This window comes from Alligator mississippiensis, chromosome 3 (assembly GCF_030867095.1).
Source record: "Alligator mississippiensis isolate rAllMis1 chromosome 3, rAllMis1, whole genome shotgun sequence".
In the NCBI taxonomy this organism is placed as follows: Eukaryota; Metazoa; Chordata; order Crocodylia; family Alligatoridae; genus Alligator; species Alligator mississippiensis.
The window spans coordinates 183,613,473-183,639,892 of record NC_081826.1 but is presented as its reverse complement, the minus strand read 5'-3'; the positions used below and the strand labels follow the sequence as shown (position 1 = coordinate 183,639,892).

Sequence of the window (26,420 nt, the reverse complement as noted above, 5' to 3'; positions counted from 1 at the left end):
TCCAGGCATGTCATCAGGCCTGAGACCCAAGGGCTGTAAGGCCCAAAAACCCTGATGAGGAGGTAGTATAGTGGTCCCAGTGGGGGGGAGCATGAGAACTGAGTAGGTCACGTAAAGTAGGATCTATGTGGGTGGGCCTGAGAAGGTGGAATTGTATGAGAGAGTGAGTAGCTCAGTAACCTACCCAAAATAACCTCGACTGGCTTATGCTGGAGCCAGGACCAGACCAGTCAAAAGGCAAGAGTGCCCACTGCAAGGGGCAGCCAGAGGCTAGTGGCCTGGAGTCCTGACTAGCCTAGAAGCAAGGCCAGGGCCTGTCTGGCCAAAGGTCCCAGAGAGGGTCACTGCCAAGAGGGAAGAGAGTTTAGGGAGTCTTGCAGCCCAGAATAAGGGTGGAGATTAGATCGCTTCAGGAGGAAGGATACAGGTAGGGTCCAAACATCAGGCAGGTATAGTGTGAAGCCCACTGTGGGGCCAGAACCATTTAGTGACACAATCTGTGAGGCATGGGACGTGGTGTAGGGAAGTAAGAAGCTGTGTATTACACCCTTGCATCAGAGCAGTAAATGGGCAGTCTTCCCCTCCCAACTTATAAACAACTACTAATTAGTTGCATCAAAGGCATGACATGTGAGGCAGGTGGGCGGACTGCCCTAGACAGGTAGGTGGGCCAAAAGTTAGACCGGCTGTGAGAGAGTCCACTGTCACAACGAATCCACATATGAAATTAATACTAATGTGAAGCTAACTACTCCTAAAAACAGCTTCTATGCTTGCATCTGGGAGAGCAGCACTTGAAACCAATGCAGAGCAGCCTTGGGCTGGCAGCAGGCTCTGGCTGATGGCACATTGGCTAGCTGGGGCACAAGGGTGCAGAACCTAAAGAACCATGTGGCTAAGTGGTAGGCAACACCAGCACTTTAGCACCCTCATACCCCAGCTATCACCTATCTTCATCTACACATGCATTTCATCATGCTTAACTCTGTTGTAAGATAGTACTGCTGGGGACAGTACTATCTTATGATTGAGTTAATTAATTTACTGTGCCCTAATACTGGTGCACATTTAAAAAGCAACACTTTACTGTGGAGCTAATTAGTCAACTCCATAGTAAAGCACACGCAGATGCATCCATATAGAAGCTATTTCACCTGTAAAGGGTCAAGCTTTTGCTGCACAAAAACAGCCGCAGTCCATTTTTATAGAGACTTTGTAACCTCCCCTAAAATAAACTGCCATAATAAATAATTGTTGCTCAATTGAATATTTATCAATCTTAATTATTTCTCTAACATTTATAAAATTAGGTGAAAAAAAATGTTGCAAAAGAGTACATTACAAATAAGCAACAGTATCAAATAACCAGCAGGATTCATTTTGTCTGATTTTATATTTTGCCTAGCCATTCCTATCCTTTTTGGCAGCAAAAGTAAATCCTAAGTACCAATAGTACAGGATGATTAGGGTGGTGCAGGGAATTGTACATAATTTCTACAAATGCTCTTCATTTCTCTCAACAAGAGTTGCCTAGATAAAGTTAAAGCAGGATTGTGTCTAGTGATGAGTGAAATTAAGTGATTAGCTTGTTAGAGAAGATAAGAACTGCCCAACAAAAAATTAACACCTCCTATTCTTGCCCTCATACAAAGCATAGTTCTGTTGGAGACTAAGAAATGAATCAGAAAGGTATTTAAGCATATACTCAACTTTAAACAAGTGAATGGTCCCACTGAATACTACTTCAGGGAAAATAACATTGCTCCTTAGCAGCTGGGATGTTTAAATACAGTGAAAGAAAATACATTGAAAAACCTGTGCTGGAGCATGCTGAGCAAGCAAGCAGCAGAAGTATCTCTCTGCCTGAGCTGAATAGGTAATGAATGTGGAGGTGCAACTGGATTCAGCACAGGAGAGTAGAGTGTGCAGAAGAGAGAAAAGCTTTAGAGCATTTCTGAGCTCCAGATCATGTAAACTCAGGAAAGAACAGAAATGAATATGAGTTTTCGCAGCACAAGGGCCATGACAATTACTTCTAGTAGGCACAGAGTCCCCAGGGTCTGTTTATCCATTGGCTTAAGTTAGAACAGCTTCCAGGCAACCTGCAAATGGCTTCTTGACAGTCCTCCACCTCCATTCAAATCTCACTTTCTACTGTCTTATTTCCTTGAGCACTATAAAAGAATCTGCTCCCCTCCACAACTGCTATTAAATGTTAGTGGGGAGAGAGAAGTGAAGCATGATAACACAGCCAAAAAGGATCGTAAGAATATGGCCTTGAGAGAAGAAATTGAGGGTCCAGTAAGTAAAATGGTAGAAATGATAATGAAGATAAAAGTGTAAAAGCATTTACTGGGATCACAGACAGAAAGACAGAAAGAAAGGGGAAAAATGAACTTCTCCAAGTAATAAATGGAATGAATCACAGAACAAAGTTCTACAATATCCAGAAGCAGCAAAATACCTGTCAAAGAAGTGCTAAGAATGAACAGGGAGAAAGTCAGATACAGTTTCTGTCTCACCTGGTTTCAATTGATGACACTAAATCTTGTCCCCTACAAGATTTACTGAGTTATTAAAACTAATGAAAGTTTTAAAGGGGCCTTAAAGAAAATAGGAAGATAAAGGGATGTGTTTCAGTGAGATGAACACAAATTAAAGGGAAATGGCTTATAAAGTTCTATTCACAGAATATTTAATGTTTTGTGTAACTGAGTCTACTTATGAGTTCAAGGTAAAATTTGACATCTACATAACTGTAACTGCTTCTAATCAAAAGATTGTTATATCAGAAGTGTGAATAGTTAACTACTGAGTCCTACAAATGAGAATCTGACTGCATGAGTCCCATTAACATTAACAGAAATCATGCAGCTAAATCCCCACACACACTGAATGTTATTTACCCCTAAAATTACCATTGGATATAAAACCAATTAATATTTTCTCTTGTATCATAAACTACATATATCTACAGCACAGAAAACAGAATCCATACATCTGTTCTTTCCCATTTTGACTTCTATGTATTTTGGCCAGATCATTTATTAAAGTTTTCTTTAACTAAAGTAAGTTACAGCTCTTTAACAGCTTAGACCTTGACTCTGCAGGGAGTCCATATGCATCTGAAGTCCGCAGAGTCGCTCAGAGAAGTTAAACACTCATACCTTGGTACATTAGTTAATTGCAGGATAACTACTATGAGCCACCTATGTGATACAGCTGAATAAAAAACAATTCAGTTGCAAGATAGATAATGTGAGTTATGTTCACTAGCAATAGTAGAGTATTAATGCCATTCTATTATAGCTACACCTCAAAAGGCCACAGTAGAATACCATTTGCTCACTGGAATACCACTGGCAATTCCTATCACCTATGCTCAAGAATCATGGAATCATGGAAATTAAGGGATGGAAGGGACCTTGAAAGATCATCAAGTCCAACCCCCCTGTTCTGGGCAGGAATACTACTCAAATGATCCCAGCAAGGTGTCTGTGCAGTCTCTTCTTGAAGATTTCCAAGGTTGCTGGGAAAGAGAAGACTGATTCATCAATGAATCTATGACCTCGGATTGTTCAGCCTAGGGAAGAGAAGAATTAGGGGGGACTTGGTAGCCATCTATAAGTATGTAAGGGGTGAATATTGGGAGCTGGGAGAAAAAATGTTCACTAGAGCATGCCAGGGGAGGACAAGAAGCAATGGCCATAAACGGTTAGAGGGTGGTTTCAGGTTGGATAGAAAGAAGAACTCCATAGTAAGGATGACCAGAATCTGGAATAGGCTTCCCAAGGAGGTGGTGCAGCCCACAACCTTGGAAGTCTTCAAGAAGAGACTGAACAGACATCTTTCTGGGATCATTTGATCTCAGCAGTATTCCTGCCCAAAGCAGGGGGGTTGGGCTCAATGATGTTTCAAGGTCCCTTCAGCCCTTAATTCCTATGATTTTTTTAACATAAGTAATAGGAATTGCTAATGGTAATTAGCAGTCTTCTCTTCCCCAGGCTGAATAATCCTAGGTCCCTTAGTCTTTCCTCATAAACTTTATCCTCCAGACCCTTAATCATTCTTGTGGCCCTTCTCTAGACCCTTTCAAAATTCTCCACATTTTTTTTTGAAGTGTGGCACCCAGAACTGGACACAGTACTGCAGCTGGGGTCTCGCAAGTGCTGAGTAGAGAGGAAGTATCACTTCCTCAGCCCTGATGTTGCTGGTTACTTCTCCCCAGATGAAGCACTCTGCATTTATCCTTACTGAACTGCATCAGGTTCTGTTCCGCCCTCTTTTCCAGCTTGTCCAGGTCCACTTGGATCTGCATCCTATCCCCTAGCATGAGCACTTTCCCCCCTAACTTAGTATTGTCTGCAAACTTGGCCAGCATGCTTTCGACATCCTCATCTAAATCTTTGATAAAGTTGTTGAAAAGCACAGGGCCAAGAACTGAACCCTGCAGGAGACCACTGGCCACCTCCTGCCAGGATGATACAGACCCATCCACTAACACTCTCTGGGTTTGACCCCTTAGACAGTTCCCAACCTACCTGCCCATGGACTCTGCCAGCCCACAATCCCCCAGTTTTTTATAAGAGTGTCATGGGAGACCACACTGAAGGCCTTTTTAAAATCCAAGTATATGACATCAACCACGTTTCCCACATCAAAGCGGTTCATTACTTGATCATAGGAGATGAGGTTGGTCAGACATGACCTGCCTGCAACAAAACCATTTTGCCTATCTTTCAGCATCATGCCTTCCAGAAGGATGAATCCAAACTGGAAGAGGTACAAAAAACACCCGTGAAGATTATCAGGAGAATGAAGACACTTTCTTAAAAAGAGCTGGACTTGTAAGAAGCAAAATTAAGGTTGAGAGAGGGGATTTCTTTTTGAAATACATGAAGGGATAAAGGAAGAAGTTAATAGGCAATATTGGCAGGAGAGTAAGTAGGTGTAATACATTTAGATTGGAAATTAGAAGTAAGCTTCTAACTGTCAGAGAAATTAGATTTTGGAATAGCCTCCCAGTAGTAAAAAAGATGGAGTTTGACAAGCTTTTTTTTTTCAAAAAGGAATTATAGTGGTTGTCCAAGTCTTAGTCAAGTCTTTCTCTTTCACCATCTCTGACCCACATATCTTCTAAATTCCTTGTCCACTTAGTCCCAGGATCCCTTTGCTCCTTCCCCACAACTCTTTGTTCAAACTTAGTGTTCTCCTGATGATCAAGTGGTTCCCCTCACCAGGTCTCACTTCTAGTTTCCAATCTTGCATCCGCTTCTCCTCCCCTAGTCTGTCCCAGCCTCAACCCTTGTAGCAGACAAGTCCCAGTCCCTTGCTCAAGATACAGCCACAGATTCTCTCCATTTAGCAACCATTTCTAGTCTCACCAGATCCATGTACAATATGTTTTTCTTCTCCTCTTGCTTGGCTGACTAAATAGTTTCCTTCCCTACCTAGGTGCTCAGAACACAGGAGAAACAGGCTCCATGCTCTATGTTCTGGAACAGGCAGTACTGGAAAGGTTTGACTGCTCATGCAACCCTGGGGTTAGCACGTAGGTAATATGGTTAACACCACAAGCCATAAGAGGCTCATGCATGCTCAATGAGGATTGAACCTTTAGAGATTTTAGCTGCTGAAAAATCAAAGATTTTACTGAACATGTTCAAATTGGGATTTTTCACTGGTTTGCAATTTGGCCAAATGAGTAGATTTTCATAGATCTGGGCAAAAAACAACTGTCAAAAAATCCACCCCCATGCCAAATTTCAAATCTCAACTCCAGACCACAGCAGTGCTAGAGCTTTTAAAACAGAATGTTACCAGAAGTTAAAAACACCAGCAAAATGATGAGTTTTTAAAAGCCTTGCTCTCAGAAAGAGATTAATTGTTTTGATGCAAAACTTCCATAAAGTTCAGTCACAAGCAGATAGACAGCATATAAAATGTTAGCTGAAGCAAAGAAAGCTAGGCACATTCAACTTCTGACAATGAAGATTTTTTTTTTTTCCATTTTGTCAAGTTTGTCTACTCTGTTTATGTGTTTCACTGTTTCTATTGGTTAGTCAGGTAAAGCTCTTGTCCTTATTAAAAATAGGAAAAAGTGATCAGAAAAATACAAAAATTGCCTAAGAAATTTAGGGTCATGCAATAAATGGAAGACAATTTTTACTTTTTTTCAAATTGACTATATTCTTATTTGATGTTCTCTCTCTAAGCACTTTCTCTTGGACATTTGAGAGGAAAAACTATTAGAGACTCATAATAACCAGCTAAATTTCCTCAGATGTTCAAATATTTTGATACCCAAAATAAAATCAGATAGATTGCATTTGCAATGTTTACAGTTGTACATCTGTAATAAAAATGATCATTTTATTTAAATGCACTTTCCCCTGCAAAAGCAGTTGGGGGGGGGGGGGGGTGTTGAACAGCAATCACAGAACAATTTCTCAGTAATTGAAAAATCCCTGTATCTCAACAAAATTACAAAACTGATAAACAAAAATAAAAGTTTTCTAGTCAAAAGAAACAGTTGATGAGAGCCTTTATTGTCCCCATCTTTAATATCCAGGCATGACACACATTCTATATTTCAATAAAGCAGTTTGAATTCAGTTCTGCAACTGTTAATTTGTACATGGAATATTTGGTATAATGTTGGGAGGATGAGCTGGATTTAGCCAAGTTAACCTTTACCTATGCTAGAATGAGTATGGAACAGCAATACCAAGGAGAGTGATTATGGAAGAGAAAATGGGATTCCAGGGTACAGGCTAAAGATTGGGGTAGTCAAACTATGTCTGTGGATCAACTAACTTGGCAACAGTCTTTTAACCTACCCTTCATGAACAGTTTGTGATCTGTAATAGCTCAGAGTGGCTATTGCTTGGAACCGAACAGTGACAGGATAAATATGTAACCCTGGGTGCGATGCTACCTGCGCACCCTCACCTGAATAGTGGGATCCTGGAGTACCCGGTAGCTGGTGGCCCTGCTCAGCTCCCTGGGTAGATGCTGCAGGGTCCCCAAGCAGAGAGCCTACCCTAACAATCAGTCTTGCAGACCATTCTATAAAACTATTCACAGAATTTAATTATTTACAAGATAATATATAATGAATACAATAAAATCAATCGTGTTGCACAAACATAACTCAGTGATGGTGGGTTAAGGATTAATGATTCTCTGATACACCTCACACCAGAGGAATGCATACAAGTCACCCACAGCAAATAAGGAACCAATAAATAACTACATGGATACACCAACTAATAAGCTATCTAGAACTTATTTATACACTCAGCCTATAACTTATTTGCTCCAGGGTAATTATGAGGACCCTGTGTGCACTGCCTCTGGCTTGGTCTCTCAGAGAGCAGGGCTGCATGGGATCTGTGGGCTGTCCGTGCTCCTGGCGTCCCTCTCCAAGCTCCAGGGGTCTCAGTGCAGCAGGCGGTGGCTCCTCTCCTGCGGTCCTTGCAAGAGAGCCGATTCCTGCCCAGGCCCCCATCCCCTAGCACAGCAGGGAGCAGTGTCTGGGCTGCAGGCTGTAGCAGTTCTCCTGCCCAACACAGCCTCACAGCACTCAGCAAATACAGCCCCTCCCTGGGCCCTGTCTGCCCCGGGGCTTCTGGTGGCTAGAGCAGTCCCTGTCTCCTCTAGCCCAGGGCTCCTTGAGCCTGTCCGGGGCCTTCTCACTCACAAATAAAACCAGGACAGTATCCCCCAAGTCCTGCACCCCCATCCACTCCTGTGCTCACTCAGCCAGGATCTCCTCACAGGCAGCTCCTCTCCTGTGCCTGCCCTGGCAGAGCTCCAAGGGGACAAGAGGGAGAAGGATACGCTGCTTCTCTCCCGTGCAGCCTCTCTCTGCTATTTCTGCAGGGCTCTGATAGGGGCTTTTTAAGGCACAGCTGTGGTGAGATCCTTTTCCTGACCTCCAGCTGGTCTCTCTTCCCCTCTGTTCTCCTTCTGCAGGGAAAATTGCTGCCCGATTTAAACAGGCCTCCCTCAGCCAATCCCAGGTCAGGGCTCTTCCTGAGCTTTTGCTAATGTTCCTCATTCAAATCCTGCCGGGGTTAGATCTCTCCTCCCACTTCCAAGAGGGCTACTTCTAGAGCAGCTTCGCTCCACCTGAGGGACAAACTCTGTCTCTTCACACTGTCCTTCTGCAAGGCAGCCCTTCCTATCCCTTCAGGTAATTACAATTTTAATGCTGTTACAAATACATATAGTATTCCCATTTTTGCAGCATATACATGGATTGGTGGCCATATGTTTTTCTCTACAGTCTGATACAATTACCCCCTTTCTTAAAAAAAGGGTGGGATATATAATGCAGTAGGGCTTCATTTGTTATAAAATGTGTCCTTTAGACTGGAGCTCTACTTATTTGGGTTTAATAGGGCTATAGATGATATCGAGGGACAAATGTAATTGATACTATATTGTGAAAACCCTAATTGATGTTGCTTTTACAAATATACTTGATTCATAAAAAGTAAACCAAGAGTTTCATAACAATAACCTTATACTCATGTGTAACTCATAAAAAAATAATTTCTCCCAGAGCACATGTGCAAAAGCATATGCATAGTAAACAAGAATATTCAGAACACTTTGCTGCAACTGGCCTGCTTTTAAATAGAAACTACAATCAGTTTATGCAGGAGAGGCATATTTTAAATTCACACATGTAATTCAATTTATGACCCAAGCCAGTAATCTAGAGGGCTAGATACGAAGAAGCAGATGGGATAGGGAATTGGGTTGGGGATGAGGGATTTGCATGAATATGAATTACAAACCAAGTAAATATCATGGTGTTTAAAACTCTTTAGGAACCTGAATGTCACAAATATTCAGCTGACATGTAGGTGAACATGATTTGTTACCCTGGGAACACAGTAATGGATGGATATGAATATAATTGTAATGGAAAGAAAGTCCAAGCAAAATCCCTAACTGGCCATTAATGATAGATAGCTAGAGGGCCTACAATTTTTTTGCAGTGAAGCACATTTAACAGGAAGTATTTTTTTTTCAAACCTGAACTGATTTGTTTAGAAATAAATAGTTCCTGCAGCTGCTGCCTGTCTTAAACTTACAGCCTTTATGGCATGGAAGAGGGTGCGTTTACACTTGCATTTTATGTGCGTTAGCCTATTTTAATGCGCATTCAAGTGTCACAAACTGCGTGCTTTCGCTAATGTGCATTAAAATAGGCTAATGTGCCTTTTTCTAGTACCTCACAATGGAGGTACTAAAATAAATGCACATTAGTAAAAGTGCATTAATGAACTTGTAGATGCACCGAGTCACTTCCTGCAAATTACTTTGATATTGTTTTCAGTAGGTGATCAGCCAAATGCAGGTATTTACCTGATGCATATGTTTTGAAGTTTAATTCATTCATGTCTGTAAATTGTCTTGAGGATAGAAGGTGCTACAAAAATGAAAAATATTGTTTTAAATTAGTCTATATGTTCTAATATGTCAAATCATAGAAAATTAGGGTTGGAAGGGACCTCAGGAGGTCTGCTACTCCAAAGCCCTGCTCAAAACAGGATCATTCCCAACTATATCATCCCAGCCAAGGCTTTGTCTAGCTGGGTCTCAAAAAAATCCACCAAGGATGTTGGCAGACACAGTTATTTTGGTAAATCTGATATATTTTATTAGACCAACTCAAATAGTTGAAAAAAATATCCTTTGCAAGCTTTCAGGTACAATTACCCTGCAGAGGGAGTGTCTGCAGGTGGTCTGTGCTCTTCCAAGATGGAGATTCTACCACCTCTCTGGTTAACCTATTCCAGTGTTTTAGTACCCTCCCAGTGATAAAAGTCTTCCTAATATCTAAGCTAAACTTCCCTTGTTGCAGTTTGAGACCATTGTTCCTCGTTCTATTATCTGTAACCACTGTGAACAGTATAGCTCCATCCTCTTCAGAATAACCCTTCAGGTATTTGAAGGCTGCTATTAAATCCAGCCCCCCCCCAGGTCTTCTCCTCTGCAGGCTAAACAAGCCCAGTTCCCTCAGACTCTCCTCAGAAGCATTGCGCTCCAGTCATAGGTGGTGGAAGGTAGGTACTAGTAGGGCTCATGCCCCCAAATGTAGGGTGGTAGATAGGGCATCCCAGCCACAGGCTGCTGCAATGGGGGAGAGGGGTGGGCACATTCAGATACCCTGTGCAATCCCAGCCAGCCCAGCCACTGGCAGGTAAATTTATTTTCAATCTTAATGACTGCCTGGGCTTGGGGGGTGGGGCAGATTGAGACCGCTACAGTGCAGGAGAGAGTGGGGTAGGGGCAAAGTGAATCACTCACCCCTGCCCTGCTCCCTCCTGCACTATGGGGATTGTCCCATGACCTGGCTGGGACACCATTCACAGTAAATACAGCCCCAGTTGGGCTGGTTCATGAGACAATCAGAGCCTGGCGGTTTTCCCACAGCTGCTATAGCACTGGGAAGGAAGGGGTGGAGGCATGTATCTCCCCCACCCCAATCTCTGCACATGGCAAGGGCGGGCCTCAGCTTCGAGCTGAGCTCAGCCTCTGCTCCCTGCCTCTGTCTCGCTGCTGCCACTGCTTTGAAAGTGGCATGGTGCAGCGCCATGTGCCTCACTGCCCAGCCCACGCAGGCAGGATGCACATGGCACTGCATTGCGCTGCTTTCAAAGCAGTGGTGGCATTGAGCTCTTCCCGGGGACAACTCGGGGGGGGGAGGGGCAGGTGCATGGGGATTCCAGCAGCTCCAGCCCAGTGGTGCAGCTGAGACTGTCCCCACTCCAGCCCCCAGCTGAGAGGCAGTAGGTCACAGGGCCTGTCAGCACTAGGCAAAGACCCCAGGTACAGGGGAAGGGGTGGTCACACAGGTTCAACAGGCCCTGGCTCTGATCCCAGCTCTGCTCTACTCCCTCCCAATCCCTGCCCAGCCCCAGTTTGCCCCCACCCTTTCCTCCAAAGACTTTCCCAGAGGAGGGGAGCCATACACATGCATATGCATGTACACTCAGCCCCCAAATTTTTTTTCTCCCTCCACCTATGGCCCCAGCCCCCTAGCCATTTCCATTGCCCACCACTGAACTCTCTCTAATTTGTCCATATCCTTTCTGTAGTGGGGAGCCCAAAACTGGATACATACTCCAGATGTGGCCTCACCAGTGCCAACTACAGGGGAATAATCACTTCCCTCAATCGGCTGGCAACACTCCTACTAATGCAGCCCAGTATGCTGTTAGCCTTCTTGGCAACAAGTGCCTATTGTTGGCTCATATTCAGCTTATTGTCCACTGTAACCCCTAGTTTACATCTAATTAAATACATTTTAATTAATTACATCTAACTAAATACATTAAATGTAATTTAAATAAGAAATACATATAATATGTTTAATATATCGGTAGCCTATATGTTCTAACATGTCACACTTTGTTGAATATTTATGATCAAGGAGTTCTGTCATTACTAACTGTGAAGACAGGATGAATTTTACAGCAGATATAGATATATCTGAATGAATAAATGGATAGGTGGATGCTGTATGTAATACTAGGCTGAATGAAACTGGTTTACACAAGTAGTATTTAATAAGAAACTCCTTTCAATACTTTATGATGACTATGAAGGGTGAGAAATTTCAAAGTGCTTGTACTGAACATTTGGGAATTTTTATTAGGTAATTTAGAACTATGATAGAGAGAGGTTTTATAACATTATGGATTTTTAATTTTAAAATGTACCATTCACCTTTCCAATACAATGCATTGTACTTTACAACTAGCTAGTTCTAAGAAACCAGTTTATCATTCCCATACTTTATCTTATTAAAGAAAACTATGATGCTAATTTGAAAAAGAGAAGTATTTACTCCATTACATGGGATGTTTCATTAATGAGCAAGGTATTGTACAGGAAATTTTTTTTTTCTTTCAGTTAAAGGCTGAACTATGTTTTTGCTATAACCCTCATAGATGCAAGAATGCAACAAGAGCTTCTCTCAAAGAGAGTTTTAGTTATGTCTTTGAGGCCAAATCTCCTACTTGGTTCCACAGCTGCTTTGAGACGAGACATAAAATACATCAACCCTCTTCCTAGGATAGCACGTATCTTTAATATACCTAAGATCTGCCTCCATCACCCATTTGCAGGACCAAAAATGGCATTTCTATTGTGGCAGGTTTTGCCACTCTTTATTAACTGTATTGCCACCTTCCCTCTCATGCCCAGAACAGGCCATGATTTGTGGCTATAGATTTGTTTTAACATCCTGGAAATAGCTGGAGAGCTAGTTTAAATGGTTAGTTGTGGCTTATTCCCACATATAGATATTAGCAGTTGGTACAGGACCAACCTGCTACTCAGTCAGGGTATGTCTAAACAGCTACATGTGCACCTTCATCTTTCTATGTGCATATTGGGCTCCCACAGACAGTTGTGGCTAGGAAAAATGCATAGGGTAAATCTGAAGCTACTGGAATTACCTCTTGGGCTGGAAAGCTGAGAATGAGTTGTCTTCAGTTCTGGGCATGATATGGTCAAAACTCAGTTTCTATGCTATAGACAATTCCATGATGTCAGTAAAGGTTGTGTTTGTATTTGAAACAAAAACCCAGTAAATTTTCTAAATTTCCTAGAGAATGGCAATGCTGAAAAAAATCTGTTTCTGCAAATACCAAATCATAAAATGATATAATCATAGAAAATGAGGGGTGGAAGAGACCTTAGGAGGTCATGTAGTTCACCCCCCTGGTCAAGGCAGGAACATCCCCAGCTAGATCATCCCAGCCAGAGCTTTGTCTAGGCAGGTCCTAAAAACCTCCATGTATGGAGATTTCACCACCTCTCTGGGTAATCTGTTCCAGTGTTTTACTACCCTCCCAGTAAGCAATTTTTTTCCTGATATCTAACCTAAACTTCCCTTGGTGCAACTTGAGACCATTGCTCCTTGTTCTATCATTTGTCACAACTGAGAACAGTCTAGCTACATCCTCTTTAGAACCCCACTTCAGGTATTTGAAGGCTGCTATTTAGTCCCCTCTCAGTCTCCTCTTCTCTAGACAACATAAGTCCAGTTCCCTCAGTCTTGCCTCATAAGTTATGTCCCCCTCACTGTTTTGTTGCCCTCTGCTGGAATCTCTCCAATTTGTCCACATCCTTTCTGTAGTGGGGGCCCCAAACTGAACACACTACTCCAGATGTGGCCTCACCAGTGTTTAATGGAGGAGAATAATCACTTCCCTTGACCTGCTGGAAACAATCCTACTGAGACCTTTTGGCCCAAACCTCCAATTTGTCTAGGTCATTGAATCGTAGCCATACCCTCCAGCATATCTACTACTCCCTGCAGCTTCGTGTCATCTACAGACTTCCTGAGGGTGCACTCTATGCCATCTTCCAGGTCATTGACGAAGACATTGAATAAAAGCAACCCCAGAACCATCCCCTGGAGCACTCCACTTGATAGTAGTTGCCAACTAGACCACAAGATGAACATGAGCCTTCAATGTGATGCTGCGGCTAGTAAAGCGAGCAAAACGTTGGCTTTCATCCACAGATGCTTCTCAGGCAAATCCCAGGATGTCATTCTCCCGTTGTACTTGGCCTTGGTGAGGCCACAGGTGGAGTACTGCATCCAGTTTGGGACTCCACAATTCAAAAAGGATGTGGAGAAGCTTGACAGAATACAGAGGAGAGCCACACGCGTGATCAGGAAAACGGACCTTATGATGAGAGGCTGAGAACTATGGGACTCTTCAGCCTGGAAAGGTGCAGGCTCAGGGATGATCTGGTGGCTGCCTATAAGTTTATCAGGGGTGCTCACCAGGATCAGGGGGAATGTCTGTTCTCCAGAGCATCCCAAGGGATGACAAGGTCAAATGGTCAGAAACTTCTCCTTGACCATTTCAGGCTGGACATAAGAAAGGACTTCTTTACTGTCCGAGCCCCCAAGGTTTGGAATAGACTGCCACCGGAGGTAGTTCAAGCACCTACTTCGAATACCTTCAAGAGAAATTTGGATGTTTATCTTGCTGGGATCCTATGACCCCTGCTGACTTCCTACCCCTGGGGCAGGGGGCTGGAACTAATGATCTTTTGAGGTCCCTTCCAGCCCTAATGTCTATGAAACTAGACATCAAGTCATTGATTAGTCCTCTCTGAGCCTGATACTCCAGTCAGTTTTCTATTCACCTTACCACAGTTTTCTATCTACTATTCATTCAGCCTGTACTTCCTTAGTTTATCTGGAAGAATGTTGTGGGAGACTGTATCAAAAGCTTTGCTAAAATCAAGATATCACATTCACTGGTTTCCTGCATCCACAGATTCAGTCACCACATCATAGAAGGCAATGAGGTTGGTCAGGCATGGCTTTCCCTAGGTGAATCCATGCTGACTGTTCCTAATCACCTTCTTCTCTTCCAAGTGCTTAGGAATGGATTCCTTGTGGACCTGCTCCATGATTTTTCTAGGGACTGAGGTGAGGCTGACTGGTCTGTAGGTCCCTGGATCCTCCTCCTTCCCTTCCTTAAATATGGGCACTATGTTTGCCCTTCTTCAATCATCTAGGACCACTCCTGATAGCCATGAGTTTTCAAGGATTATGGCCAATGGCTCTGTAATCTCATTAGCCAAGTCCCTCAGCACCCTTGGATACATCCCTTCCGGGTCCATGGATTTGTATATGTCCAACTTTTCTAAATAGTCCCTAACCTGCTCTTTTAACACTGTTGGTTGCTCACCCCTCCCCAACCTGTACTGCCTGGTATAGTAATCTAGGAACTGACCTTACCTGCGAAGAAGGAATTTAGCACTTCAGCCTTTTCTGCCTCCTCCGTCACAAGGTTGCCTCCCCCATTCAGTAAGGAACCAACACTTCCTCTCATCCTCCTCTTGCTACCGACATAACCCCATGAGAACCAGGTCCTGTTATTGGGAAACTTCCGCTAGCTGTTTGAAGAAAGCTTCATGCACCACTTCCTCCTGGTCTGGTTGTCTATAGACCCCCACCACAACATCACCCTTGTTGCTCTCCTCTCTAACCTTAACACAGAGACTTTCAACAGGCCTATCTCCAGTTTCATACTGGAGCTCTGAGCAATTGTATAGCTCTTTTACATAAAGTGCAACTCCTCCTCCATTTCTCCCCTGCCTGTCCTTCCTGAACAGCTTGTATGCATCCATGACAATGTTCCAGTCATACAAGCTGTCCAACCAAATCTCTGTTATTCCAACCACATCATAGTTCTGTGACTGTGCGAGGACTTCCAATTCTTCCTGCTTGTTTCCCAGGCTCCATGTTTTCATGTACAGGCACCGGAGGTAACTAGTTGATTGCCCTTACTTCTCAGGAAACATGAGAACATTTTCGTTTGAAATATTTCCAAAACACAGAAGTGTTAGCAGCTCTGACTCCTAGCTACAGGGAATGTAGAAACTCTGGGTATCCATATACAAGAGCAGAGGCTGCTCCAATGTGCTGTAATTACAGTGCATCAGAGCGCTCTGTTAATTAAGTCTGCTGGAGCATGGCAATTACTGCGCTCCAGCAGCCTCAAGCATTTCATGCATCAGCAATCCCTACACTTAAAAATGTCAGCAGGGACACTTGAACTAAAGCTTGTTGAACAAGCTTTAGTTTAAGTGCCCCCGCTGTCATTTTTAAGCATAGGGACACTGATACATGAGCTGCAGCAGCTCTTTAAAGCAGAACTTGGAGCCACTCCAATTAAAGCGCCACCCCCTGGCACATGTGTAAAAGTGCCTTCTAAGCCCATGGTTAGGCCAGGGCTTTCAAGGTCCTAGGAAACTTGTTCTAGGATAATCTGTAATCCTTGATGCTCCAGTCCAAGGCGAGATCTTCCAGACTGCAGGCTGTTGTGGAAACCGTCATTTCAGTGAAATTTAATTAAAACCAAGATGCTTCCACAAAAGATTTTAATTTCAATGACCTGATATTTTTTTCTGGAAAATCCATGTTTCACTGAAGTATGAAGTCCCTTGCAAGCTGTATAAGGTATATTTTTTACAGGTCAAACTATATCCCCAACAGCTGGTATCACCTCAATTAACAACAATGACAGTCATGTATCAAAACTCACACTCATATGACTGCTGCCACCACTGGAGCTGAACAAGTAGATTTGTGAAAAAAGGACAGTATTGAGATGCTGTCAAGTCCTCAAGGAAGAAAAAGGGACTCGCATCAATCCTAGGCAATTCGTCTGAAAGCATCTCAGAAGACCAGGGTTTGTTTCTGGTGGCAAAACGTAATTTCCCTTCTACCTCCTCTGACCTGGACACACTAGTGTGTCATAGATATCCAAGTCCAGAATGTAATGTTCTTTAGAGTCCTTGAAACAACATAAGCTATTGTATGAAAAAGAAACAAAACCATTTATTAATGTTCTTGGGGGGTGGGAATTGAAACCTTTCACTTTTCTTGTTTCCCAGGATTCATCTTCAATTCTTACACTCACAAAAATATCCATTAGAAGGTACTATCTCTTAATTCAACTCTTTCACTTGCATCTCACTGCACCAATTAATCATTGTGTAGTGGCCCCAATTATTTTCTGAAGAGAGGAGATGCAAACTGCCGGATCTCTGGGATGGGAACGATATACGTTTTTGAAGTGTTGAAGATCTTTTGGTATTTCAGTTGCTACTTGCATTCAAGAAAGTGCTATTTTTATCAATAAGGTAAGAGTTACTGTTGTCTTGAAAATTATGTAAATAGATAATTCTGTTATTTAAAGAAATCCACTCTTCCTTTGTGCTGTTTATTAGCTATTTTAAGCGGTGTAAAAAATCAGATTACTATTAAAAATTATATCATCAAAAGGAAATCCTATAACTTAATTAAAACCTTGGATATTGGGAATATCAACCCTTTCAAAAATCCCTTCTAAATTGTTGCGTTTCCCTGTCCTTTTGACAACTTCAGCTTTCCTGAATCATTTTCACTATACTCCTGCATCTGCTGTTGTCCTCTATTCCTAAACAAATCAATATGTGGGATTTCTTTTTACAAAGCCTTTGAAACCAAAGCAATTGTGTTGATAAGCTTTGATTTACTCCAAGGAAGAACACAATCAATTATCTAATCTCTTGAAAATAAAGTACATGATGGCCAATGTACATGATGGGAGGTAAATTCCCTGCTGCTGTGTTGGAGATTAACACTCTTGAAAGTAGGCAAGCAAATGCAATGATAATTTTAAGAAAGGCAGTTTTATAAAGTTAAACATTGCACTATAACAAGGCTTCAGAGAGCAGTATATTAAACATTTAGGGTTTGTTTCACCATCTTAGTGTTTCCACATAACGTTCTTGGCATTGAAGTGTTACAAACAAGATTTGGGAGTAGAAGATCAATGTGGCCTGAGCATGTTCTTATTCTGAAGCGTGCTAAACCAGCTTCAGAGCTGCCTGGAAGCTCAGTGGCATAGAAGCTGCATAGAACATTTGCCTGCACCTGATCTCATACAAATTACTTCCTAGAGACTGAAACCCAGATTCACAAAGACCTTTATGGTAGTTTTAGAGTAATGTTGTAGCCATCATGATCCAGAAATTATACAAAAGGCAAGGATTTCTTAAGGTGATTTTTTTTTTTTTTCCTTAACAATATATTTAGGATAGAGTTAGCCAAGCTTTTGAATGTGAGGCATTGTTCATCAGGTTTGACAAATGCATTCAGTCACTGAAAAGCTGAGCATCAAAGGGTATATCTACATGTGCTCCGATGCATTCTGATTTAGAATGCATTGGAGCAGACTAGATTAGTCTGCTCTGAGATTAATCTCAGAGCAGACTTGAGTAATCAGAACACTCCAGTGTGCTGCAGCATTTTATGTATTCAGTGTCCTCACATTTCAAAATGGTGGCAGAGACGCTTTAACTAAAGCTCGTTAAACAAGCTTACCAGACCACCATGGTGGCCTGGCACTCCTGGACCTTGATAATCCTCTCAAGGAAGGCGATGTGCCTCTTCTTGAGGGTGAGAAGCATGTCCTGGAAGGCATGGTCCTCCAGGTCCCTTTCTCACTCCAGGTCCTGGGCTATCTAAGCCCATGAATCTGCCAGCCATTCCTCTGTCACTGTGACCAGCTGGTCCAGTAGGAGGAGGGTGTGGTCCTGTGTGCATCACTGGAGGAGGCAGTGCATGTGGAAGGTGCTGGCCAAGAGTGGTGGTATCGCTGCAGACATCCTCACTGGCAGCTGGTGGTTCTCCCCCATGTGCAGCTGCTAGACCTGCAAAACCAAGACAGAGAGGCTCCTTGTAAGAGTTTGCAACATTTCAGAGATAATATGCACTGTACCAAGGAGTTGTGCACCACCCAGCCTCAAATCAGGAGTCGTGTGCACACAGTTGCCCAGGGACAAAGTAAGTTGGCTGGATGGGTCCGTAGTTGGCCTCCAGCCGAGCCTTCCATCTCTGCTCCCTCCGCAGGGGCATGTGGACCACTTGCCACCTGTGGCAGGCAGCCTGCCTTCCCTGTCCCCTATCCAAGCCAGGCCAGGGCTAGATCCTGCTGGCAGCTGCCACAGAAGCTCCTAACCAACTAACCCCCTTTCTCCTCCCTACAGGCCAGGCAGTTTTCTCCTGCTCCACCAGGCCTCTGGCACCCAGGATCAGGGGGTGAGGGGCTCCCACCTGACCTTGCTGAAGAGCTGGTGACAGTCCCCTCACCTCTCCCTGGCAGTCCTTTCCCAGAGGACTCAGACAGGGACCCTGGGTGTTGTCGGGGATTGCCACATGCCCACAGCAGAGGGGCACACTGCCTGGGGGCCAGGCAGCTGGAGACACAGGCCCCAGAGGTCAGTCCAGGGGTCTGCAGGCCAACCTGGGCCAGTTATGGAAGCATCCCTTCCACATGGCTAGAGGAATTCCAAGCCATTTGGCTCTGCCCCAGGCAGAAGGCTGACCCTCTGTTGGTGTGGCTAACTGGGAGCATCTACATGTGTGCTACTGTGCAGTAGCTAATGCACAGTTAAACTAGTACTTGTATCTACAGGTACTAGCTAACTGCACAGTAGACTAATTTATTTCACAGTAAATGCCACACACGTGTACACGGTGATGCTTTACTGCACAATAGATTAATCTACTGTGCAGTAAAGTGTCTTATGTAGATGTGCCCTATATGCTGGAGGTAGATGCCAGTCTACCCCTTTTCTACACAAAAAGACAGTTGGAAGGGGTGGTAGAATCACCTGCTTCATTTTAGTCAGTAGTTTTTCAGTTGGCAAAGTCACCTGGGATATGGAAAATCTGATTCCAGTTCCTGTTCCAATGAATAAGTTATTCCATTCAAAATAGAAGAGAGGGAGCCCAATGCCAAGATATCCTATAAGCTAGTGGCTAGGCCCTCATTTCATGTTGCATCCAGAATTTAAAATGGAGGACTCCCCAACCATATCCAGTTTTTAAAAGGAATGACTCAGGGCTTTTATATTACTTCCCCGGCACTGGAAAGCCTGAGCATGCCCTATCAAATGCTGCCTTCCAGAGCCAGAAATTAATCTGTGAAGCTAATCTGGACTCATCCTTCACTCCAGAGGAGGAGGATCTGCTGGAGGTGGGGAGAACTAAAAAGTTCCTGAGTGGCTGCAGTCGCATCAGGAGCAGCCCCTTTGGGAAGCTGTGCATGCGGACCAGGGCCAGGACAGTACTGCCTGGCAAGCATAGGGCAAGAGCAGGTAGAAGCACAGTGCAGGCTACTCTAGGCAGGAGTGGGTGAAGCCCAACCTCACACAGAGGATTCAGGAGCAGCTGCAGGTCAGATGGGGTGGGGGGCTCACCTAAACCTGCAACAGACTGGGGAGAGTTCTGTTGCACGTGCCCTTTTCCCCTGCCCCTCTCCCCGCCTCAATCCCCAACCAGTAACTGGGACCAGGCAGAGAGACATACACAGCAGATTAAGGGAAAGTATTGTTCCCCTCTATTCAGCACTGGTGAGGCATCTGCAGTATGTATCCAGTTTTGGGTCCCCATTACAGAAAGGATATGGACAAATTAGAGTCCAGTGGAGGACAATGGAAATGGCTAGGGAACTGGGGGTAGAGGGAGAAAAAAATCGGGGGGCTGAGCACATGTGCATATGCATGTGTATGCTCCCCCACCCATCTTCCATGCAGACACCCCCACACACTCAATATATGAGAGTAAGAGTTTATTTTGAGCTATCATGCAATTGCCTCTATGTACACTACTCACAAAAACATAAATCAGGACACAATTTTTTTTTTAATAAAATTAAAATATGCTATAGTAGCTGTTTGATTTTTAGTATATGATTTGGGGTTTTTTTATCTATACTTTGTTGAAATTAAATCTTCTGAAAATTTTTTATGCAGGTAGCCCTTGACAGATCATCGTAACTCATTAAGTGGCCCTCCAGCCAAAATAATTGCCCACCTCTACCTCTGTGGGTCTGAGAGTGGGGACCGGGGATGAGACCAGAGTAGATTCATGGGTGAAGTTTTGAGTTCTGGAGTGAGTTAGCAAACTCTGGTTGTTGGGGTTGGGGTGAAGTGTATTCATGACCTCTGGTGCTTGAACATGCTTCCCTTCTCAAGTAAGGATAATTGGGGAATATAATTACATATCTTAATTAAAATAAACTAATTACAATGTTTAAACTTGCTGTAGTGCCATACAACTATTTATACTCAAGGGCCGTGTCTACATGAGATGCTGACTGTGTAGTCATTACTGCAGTCATTTAGTACTCTTCTATACAAGTACTAAATGACTGCCCAATAGCAACTATGCAGTCAGTGTCTCATGTAGATGCAACCCTTGAGTATAGATAGTTGTATGGCACTATGCGAAGTTTAAACATTTTAATGTATAAACAAGTAGTAGATGACTGTGCAGTAACCTGAGTCACTGTACAGGAGCACCAATGAACATTTTTTATGATGCTACTGGGCAGTAGCCTAATACGACTGTGCGGTAGTGTCCCATCACAGTTTTTGCCATGTGACGCTACTGTGCAGTAGTATCTGCCTACAGCGCAGTCAGTGTCTTGTATAGATATGGCCACTAAGTAGAGATATACTAGAAGACTGAGCTACCTAGTGTGGTTAGAAACCTAACAGATCTACATTTCTCCAATGAAAAGTTTTTCCTTTTTCCTTCAGAAAAAGGTGTTTTGACAGGATGAAACATTCATGGTACCATGTTGCTTTTGTCAGATTCTCATTTTGGGGTGGGGAGGGAAACAATTTCAACAAGATCAAAATACTGTATTTTTACCTTTTTACATAAAACTTATAAGTTTTTCATTTTTGTTTCTATTCTGCTAAACTTAACATCAACGCAAAGTTTCAATTTTTAAAAACCCAGATTTGAAAATCTTAACATACAAAATATTATGTTCCTATATGAGTAATCAAGACAATTTTTAAAGCAAGTCTGTGATTTAAAAAGTCTGTGCCACTGAGCTTATAAATCACACCCAAAGCCTTAATACTATTCTCAGAGATACTGCTTCTTTTCTTTTCTTTCAATGATATTTAGCACTATTTTCAAATCTAAATTGGTATTGATCCAGTTAGCAATTTATTCAGACATTCCAAAATTTACATATACTCATGAAAGCGTCTTGAATGGGAAGCAACTTTGTCTGCTCACAAGATTCATCACATTAGTACAAAGGCCTTGAAGATAAGAAAGAGTTATGTTTCTAGATACAAGGGCTGTTTAGCAAACACAAATGGCAACAGTGAGGGAGAGTTAAATCTGTTCAGCTGTAAGTTTGTTCTTCAAAGATACTTACAATTATAAGTATAAAAAATCCCTGAACCTTGCACATTTTTAAAAAAGTTCAGAAAAAAACCCATGAACACAAGCATACATTTTACAGGAATTTGAAATCTGTACTCAGACCCAAATTTTGTCTTATCTTTTCAAAAAGCTAAACTCTATTCCTCAATCTGACCACCCTTAAAGTTTGTACGGTTGAAATATGTTCACATTCTGTAACTTAATCCTCTTTCTACATTAAAGCAGATTTTATTTTTTAACATGTGATATGACAGACATAATTATTTTCATTTTCTTTGTCCCACTTGTTTAAAATCTGTTTTAGGCTGATGACATATATTAAAGGTGCAATAAAATCTGATGCACAGTCCCAACAGTTGTGCTTCCTGTAATGCCACGTGTGCATGAGAGGAGGCACAATTTTGGGATCAAGCATCAGATACCATTGCACCATAATGCTGGGTCAGGGAGAGCTTATGATCATGATCCTGGGCTCCCCCCCTGCACCAGCAAGAAGCCAACACTCTCCTGGCTGGGAGCCCTGGTCAGCTGACAGGCACAACCAGCTGGGGCAGTGCATCAGAGCCAAAGACTCCATGCGCTTCCCTAGCGGGGGCCCCTGATCAATTCACCAGTGCTCCCAGCCTCTGGAGTGTACAACAATCTTGAAGGGCTTTAGTATGCTCCAAAGCCTAGAAGCACTTGCCATATGTTCAGTTAAAGGCAAGATAGGAAACAACCACAGAGTTATTACACATATTTTGTGATAACTTTGTGGCTTATCCCACATTTTATCACACTACTAATTGAATGAATATGTGGCTAGTTAATCGCATCTTAAGTATAACTCAGTCAGAAACCTTATTTTCCCTTTAGATTTGTCTGGTTTCAGCTTCTAGCCATTGCTTTTTGCTGTGCATTTGTCCAGTAGATTTAAAGAGCTGCTTGCATTCTACATTTTCCCTTCATGAATGAGGTGTGTGATGCATATTATGCGTGAGCACCTGCACCTCCTTCTGTTGATAACATGCAGGCCATGTCACCTAACAGGGATATAAGAAAGGGAGAGAGCAGGGAAAGGGAAGAAGAGCTTTGGCAGTGAGAGTGTTGTTAGACCTTACCTTTCCCAGGTATTAAATAACCTTAACATGGGCGGTGGGGCAGGCAAGCCATGGCTGCATCAGCCTGCAGGTGGTTCCTGGTCTGATTTGCAGCCATCTGACACAGGAGAAGGGGCTGGCTTTAGGGAGGAAATAAGCCCAGGTCCTGAGATAAGCCAGCAGTAAGACCTGGAGGCTAGTGAGGGAACATTGCCCAGCAGGAAGGCTGCAGTTCCAGAATGCCAACACAGAGTGCAGCAAGAAGCACTCTAGAGGTTTGGGGAGGGACTAACAGGTGGAAGAGGTCCTAGGGAACCCAGGATGGGTCTTGGAACAGACAGATTTGGGGGGAGGCCAGGCCTTGGAAGTGATAGGTCTGGAGATAGGGGCCAGGTGCCAGTATCCCATTGAAGGGGCTAAGTAAAAGATAATATCAGTGAGTGATTACACCTGTGAGGCATGGGGCATGGTATAGCAGCAGAACAGAGTCATACAATTAGCCCATAAAGTAGTGACCATGACCACCTTTATTATATCCCTGCTGTGGCAGAAAGCCACCTTTGTTTCTCCCCCAAAAACTCTGCTATGTGATAATTGTGATTAGGATGGGCCCAGCAGAGAAAGACATCCTTACCTTATCTCCTTGGGTAACCTGAGCTGGATACATTCCTGAGGGAGGGGGGAAACCTGCTCCTTCTGCCTATGTGCCTGGCATCACATACCTGGGTGAGGGGCTTCCTTCCTGGTGGGCTAGAGTCTGCCTGGCAACTAGTGATGTATTTCAAATTGGTTGGCTCACAGCCAACAGGTGGTGGTCTCCATTGGACCAGGTAAATGAGGTCACAAGGGCTATATAAGTTAAGAACTGCCCGGGGGGGGGAGGGAGGGGCAGCAGCCAAGAGGGGTACAAGGAACAAAGAAGAGCAGTACCATCTGAAACTTGTGCTCTCTCTCTCAAAACTCATGATCAAGGAACTGCTTGCCTCCAGAGGGAATCTCCAACAGCCTCTGGATGATACTTGTGAGTAAGCCACTTGAGATCTATCTAGATATATAGCTTGCAGTAACTCAGATGCGATATCAAAGCATACCCCAGCCACAGGAGTTTGCTCTATGGGATTTCTCTGATATTGCTCTACCCTGTACCCTATTCTAACCCTGCCCTCTGTAACCAGTAAAGTTCTCCTTTGTGACTGGTGTAGGAGACTTATTGAGGGGTGGGTTTAATTATGCCTAGGAGGCCCCTTGGGTCTGTGGACTAAGGGAGACTATCCTTTTTGGCCCCTGATTTGGGGAAGTGACCCAAGTTCTTGTATTGGGTCGGGTACCCATAGGACTATTAGGCCTGTGTTTCCCTGAAGACACAGGACCCAGACAGTCCCTTCTCAGGGTGGTGGCAGCACACGTTACCCCCGGACTCTGCAGTAGGGCTTGAAAGGGGGTCTGCCAGGGCTTAGGTGCCCCTGGAGAGATGCGTGGAGTCTGGAAGGTGGACGGGCGTAGTGAGGTGGGAGGCTCAACGCAGGAACTCCCCCTGCTGGCTTGCCACACCTGCTATATCCCTCTGTCGGAGTCATCCCTCTGACATGGCCTTTTCCTCTTTTCCCTTCCTTCTTTATAATGGGCACCAAGGAGGCCACATTACACATATACACTCCACTCAAGAGATCTCTGTCATCTTTTTAATAAGTTAAAGGACTTAATTTTCAAAGTTTCTCACTGCAAGACATTTTCTCTAGCCCTGGAATCATTCATGTGGTTCTCATAGAACTGAACCGGAGGATGATTTAAGCTATAATTTTATGACTTTTAGAAAATGATTTTTGTTGCTGTTGTCATGACCCAAAGGGTATGATTTTGTGTGTGCTTCGGCACTGCAGAATTATTTCCTGCCACATGGAGCTTTCTTTGCACGGTGCAATTCTCAGTTGCATAGAGAAAACCCCGGTGCAAAGGAGTTCCCGCCACCCGTATGTAAATTTGTTTCCCACTATTGGCCGTTTCTAAATTATTCCCGCATGGCGGCTAGCGATTGGCTTGCTAGCTGTATAAGAGGCTTGAGCAGTTTCTGCCCAAGTCGGAGATCTCCGAGAATCTCAGGAGGATCCTGAGAACCCCGATTCCGAGAATTCCGGGAGAAATCCGAGAGAATTCCGGCAAGGAGTCCACGATTACCTTGTGGACTTCTACGTAAATCTCGGACCGAATAATGGTTTGATCACCCATCAAGAATCTCTCCCTGTCGCCGCATGATCCCTCGACGTACCCTACCCTGCGCGCTCGTGGAGAGTCACCTTTCGGACTCTCATTTTGGTCGGTCCACGGAGCCTAACAAAGTCCGTGAGTGGTATCCAGAGCTCTGTTCGTGTTCATTTAGCGGAGCCTAGCAAACTCTGCTCGTGTGTCTTTGGTGGAGCCTAGCAAACTCCACGTGTGTGGGTTTTTTTGTAACTGCAACTCAAGAAAGTTTTTCCTGCCTGCACCTCGACCACCTATGGTGTAAGTAAAACAATCTTTAATCAACCTCTACGCGTCAGTGCCTAATTCTAGTTCGCCGTGCCGACCCTTTCCCCGGCCCACGTGCCCGGGCTGCTGGCCACAGCCCCTCGGCCCCGACAGCTGTCATTAGTATATGACAGTACTGTTACTGTAAATTGTTATCAAATTATCACAGTGGTTGAATTTGATGTTCATTAGAAAAATGTATTAATAACCCCATACATTCATTTTTGTTTTAGTTTTCCTTCATTTTCTCAGATTTGATATTACACCTCAAATGAATGCACTTAGTATTTTAAAAATATAAATAAAAGGTTTCAGGATGCAGACTAAATATTTAATAGTAAAATGGTACATTCCCCATGCTATTTAACATCTCTCTCTCTCTCTAGAATTAGATAATCAAGATATAAGTCTTTCAGTATAAGTGAATACTGTCATTTCATATTATAAATAACTGGAACTTGTAGAAACTTCACCTATGAGGTGCATATATTTATCATTTCAGCAGTCTGAAGAAGTTTTCCTAAGGCTTTTCTGTGTATAAATGTCATCCAGCTTCAGAACAATAGGGTGAATATTTAATTCTATGATGCTGAAGGTGATATTAAGTTAGATTGGATATTATATTTACAAATATATTTTAGCATGATGCGAAATATCCAAATCTGGATCAAAAGAAATTTCTATTAGTTTCCAGAGATGAACTTTCTTGGTTTCAATCTATTCCAGTTTGGTAAATTGTTTTGTGGTATCGTCACAATAATTTCTGTTAATTAGAGGTGGCAAGATTAGGTCTGCGCAAAATTTTGCAAGGTGCTTCATCGTATTTCGAGCTCGAAACAGCAAAATTGAAACAAACAAACAAACAAAAAGGCTTTGAAACAGCTTCAAAATGAAACAAAGGCACTCAAATCAGGCCAGAAATGGCAATGTTTTAGGCATTTTCATGATTCCTCATTATAGCCTATGGGTAGAATGTCGAAACTCATCAAAACAGTGAAACACCTTTGACGAAACAAAACAGGACACTGCTTCAAAACGAA

General features: G+C 43.2%; 1 long non-coding RNA gene across 2 annotated transcripts in view; it reads left to right on the top strand.

Moving 5' to 3' along the window:
- Window positions 1–7,955: 7,955 nt before the first annotated feature.
- LOC132249485 (uncharacterized) overlaps window positions 7,956–26,420 on the top strand; it is an 81,272-nt gene continuing 62,807 nt past the window's right edge. The window contains exon 1 of one of the 2 annotated variants that reach the window (XR_009460961.1): window positions 7,956–8,197. This is a non-coding gene — a long non-coding RNA (uncharacterized LOC132249485). The remainder of the gene's footprint in view (window positions 8,198–26,420) is intronic. The other variant, XR_009460960.1, reaches the window with a different exon arrangement.